The sequence below is a fragment of the Etheostoma cragini genome, chromosome 22, assembly GCF_013103735.1.
Source record: "Etheostoma cragini isolate CJK2018 chromosome 22, CSU_Ecrag_1.0, whole genome shotgun sequence".
In the NCBI taxonomy this organism is placed as follows: Eukaryota; Metazoa; Chordata; class Actinopteri; order Perciformes; family Percidae; genus Etheostoma; species Etheostoma cragini.
Window position 1 is genome coordinate 15,439,470 of NC_048428.1, and position 4,099 is coordinate 15,443,568.

At 37.4% G+C, this 4,099-nt stretch overlaps 1 protein-coding gene across 8 annotated transcripts in view; it reads left to right on the top strand.

The window, feature by feature from the left end:
* Nucleotides 1–4,099, top strand: part of dnajb6b (DnaJ heat shock protein family (Hsp40) member B6b) — a 36,706-nt gene that overhangs the window by 1,202 nt on the left and 31,405 nt on the right. The window lies entirely within an intron of this gene.

Here is a 4,099-nt window from a genome sequence, read left to right on the forward strand (position 1 = left end):
TGTAAAACAACTCAGGACATGTCACCCATTGTTTGAACCCACCTATTTTTTAATTGAGCTAAACTATTGGAACATGTGCCTGACAGATGTTTCCTGTTACCCACGTGTTGCCTTTTAGGTTTGTTGTTGACTACTCTTAAGTTTTTTATCCTTAGTTTAAACCTATTAAGACTGAATTACTTGTTAAAGAGGATAAACCAACATGAAGACCAGGGAGACGTCTATGGGAGAAAAGCAAGCCATTCTCAAGCTGAGAAAAGAAGGAAAATCAACCAGAGCCACTGGACAAACATTGGGCACAGCAAGCACAACAATTTGGAATGTCCTGAAAAAGAAACTACTGGTGTACGGAGCAACAGACATCGAAAAGGTTGGCCAAGGAAAACAGTAATCAATGAAAGAAATGTTGTGAGAGCTGTGAAGAAATCCCATAATACATCAGTAAGTGACATCACCAACAACTTCCATAGTACAGGGGGGAAGTTGAACTTGTTTGAAGACTACTCCAAGAGCAGAAATATAGAGGCCATACCACAAAATGCAAACCTATTATCAGCAGTAAGAATCAGAAGGCCAGATTAGAATTTGCAACGAAGTACAGAGATCGGCACCAAAAGTTCTGGAATAAAATCTTATGGACTGATAAGACCAAGATTAATCTCGACCAAAGTAATGGAAAGGCCAAAGTGTGGAGAAAAAAAGGAACTGCTTATTATTCGAAGCATACAAGCTCATCTGTGAAGCATGGTGGAGGTAATGTCATGGCTTGGGCATGCATGGCTGCTTCTGGAACAGGCTCATTAATATTTATTGATGATGTAACTGATGATGGTAGCAGCAGAATTAATTCAGAAGTGTACAGAAACATTTTGTCTGCCAATTTACAGAGAAATGCATTCAAACTAATCGGGAGGAAGTTTATCATGCAGCAGGACAATGACCCAAAGCACACTGCCAACATAACAAAGGACTTCATCAGGGGGGAAAAGTGGAGGCTTTTAGACCGGCCATGTCAATCACCTGACCTTAACCCAATAGAGCATTTATTTCACCTTCTGAAGAGGAGACTGAAGGGAGAACCCCCCCCCCCCCCCCCCCCCCAAAACAACCAAGAGCTGAAAGAAGCTGCGGTAAAATCCTGGAGTAGCATCAGAAATGTAGAATGCAACAGTTTGGTGATGTTGATGGTTGCAGGCTTGAGGCAGTTATTGCAAGCAAGGGTTATACCACTAAATGTTAAATATTTATTTTTAGTAATCTTAATTTACCTTAAGATTATTTGTTCTATTACTTTTGCTCTCTTGCTAACCCTAACCTTAAAAATGATGTAGTTTAATACAAAGGGTGACATGTTGAGTTGTTTAACACATCTAGATGTATGTACCAGGAAATAAAAGCTGAAATTCTGAAATTCATATTCATCTTTTCGTTCTTAAACCCAAATGTCTTTAGTGAAAAACACAAACAAAGGAATTTACCTTGCTGTTTCAATGCTTTTGGATGGGAACTGTATTAATAAGTTGAATTTTGAAATGACAAACATTTGCTTGTTCCAGCTGCTTAAATGTGAGGATCATTGTAAATGAAATTTTATTGGTTTTGGACTACTGCTTGAACAAAATAAGACATTTGAAAACTTATTGGGATCTGAATACATGTAATAGACAATGTCTTGGATTTCCTCCACATTCAAAAGTGTAAATTGATTTCCTGTCTAAGAGGACAAAGGTAACTGCTGTTTACAGTAAATTAAGTCTTTTGGGCTTGATGGCCTCTTGCAGTTTCTATATATTAATAGAAAGTAAAGCAAAAAATCCAGAAAACTTGAGAAAAAAAATGAGCAGCTGATCATGTGCACACATTGTAGTGTTTTGAATCACCAACACTCCACTCGTTGCTATGAATAATTTCAGGTAAGGTACAAGCTCGTTAGTGTGTTGTGTTTGTTTAGCTGTGATTTGTGCTAGTTGTTGGTTTCTGGCTGTCAGAACCTTTTTTTTAAATTATTATTAGGTAGAGAAACAGTATACCGATGTGAGAGTGGGAGAGAGATGGGGGATGACACGCAGCAAAGGGCTGCAAGCTGAACTCAAACCCAGGCTGCTGCAGGACTCAGCCAATAGGGGGGCAAGCGCACTAACGGAGTGAGCTGTAGACCGCCCCGGAACCAGTTTTTTAATGTCCGATTCGAAGCGGTGTTCGAGAGTTCACTGACATACCTTCTCCAGCTGCCTTTGTTGATTGCAATCACAGTAAAGGGGACTTTGTAATCAGTGTTACACTCAGTTTAAATACGTATGTTGTCAAAAGGGATCTAATGTGTAATCTTAGAGAGAAACTGAAATACTGATCAATCTAGAGTTGCCTTGCTTGTAATAACTGGGGAGTTGACTTGAAAACGTGAGCTTTTACAACACCAATGTACCTTTTTATAAACACATACCCTGATTGTCTAATACTGATGTTGCTTATAGTAAGCATGCAACACTTCAGGGCTGACTTGTGATTGTGGTGACTGTGAGGGAAATTCCAGTCACTTTGATGGCTTCTCATCCGTATTTCATTTTTATTATGCATTTGTTTATTTTCTCCTGAGTAATATTGCCACTTAATGCACAATTGGTCTACAATAGAATCACAATAAAAGCAATAAAGCAATTTAGATTTTGCTTGATTGCTGCTTAATTACTCAGTATTAAGAATCCTCACATCTTTCCTTTTAATGGTATATTGTATGTAGCATAGGGAATAGTGTAATATCAGTGGGGTGGCAGCATAGATCTGTTGTGACAAGAAGGTGTGGACAGCATTTACATGTAAATTCTGAAGTTCAAATACAGAACCACAGAATCAGCAGGCTGATATTATTTAGCCAACATTGACTTGCCACAGATAGATTAGCTTTATTTGGTATAGGCCGTGCATGTTGACAGAAATGCAAATATAAATTGCAGTCCTCTTTTTTTCTGAAGTTCTATGTATTACTAACATTTTTCAAAATATATCTGTATTTCTGTTTTTATTAATAGTTGTTATTTAACTGTTTACCAACCAAAACATACTGTAAATGTGGTAATGTTGCTATAATCTTTAACAATAAACTTTATTGTTTAACTATCAAATATTCTGCCTCAGTAAAACTTTTATTTTCACCAATGCAAAAATTTCACATTTATTCTAAATTATCTACTGCTACACATTACTCTAAATCTAAAATCTAATGTAATCTAATCACAGTATTGTACAGCTTGGGGAAAAAAAAAACTTGACCAGTAGGACTGGAACAATATGCGATATGAAACCAAAATCACAACACTCAGATCAATTATCTCAAAAAACAAGTATAAAGTAATTTTGTGATCAGGGATTCCTGCACAGCACAAAAGCATCGTCAACATTACGGTAAAATAGGCAACACACTGATTGTTTTTCTCTAAGTACAAATAATTTAGAAGTCTTTGTTAACTAAATTATTCATTTCATTTGACTCCTACTAGAGCTTATTTCAGGAAATTTAAAACTATAATAATGGGCTGCTTTTGAATGTGCCCTGAAAACTGTTACTACCACCAGTTCTGGTTCACTGAGGCATCATGGGATTGACTGACTGATCTGTTGCTCACACTGAGTTCTGAGCATAGTTTATGCTGAGCAGAGCAGGAATCCATCAACTTTGGGTTAGGTGTGTAATGCTACCATAAGGCATAAATCTGCATGTACATGCATGAATACACACATACTGTACACACACTGCACAAAACCATGAATGACTATCACTAAACCTAACTGCTGCAGGGGAACTGGTGGCAGGTGAGTGGGTCAGTAATGGCTGAAGTAAGGGGCATAAAAGAAGATCCATTTAATATAAGACTGGGCGTTGTGTTGGTTTTTGGAAAAAACAGAGGACGATGTAGAGAAATAGCTCTTATGGTTGTGGGTCTAAATAAGAATCTGGAAAGAAAAGGAGGTCAGTCTAATGTTTAAGATTTAATTTTAGATCAGTAAATGGGTAATTCAACAGGAAAATATAGTAAAGTGTCAGAGGGAGATTTGGAACTACTGCCTGACTAAGGCATCTGAAAGAGAGGAGTTTAATGCC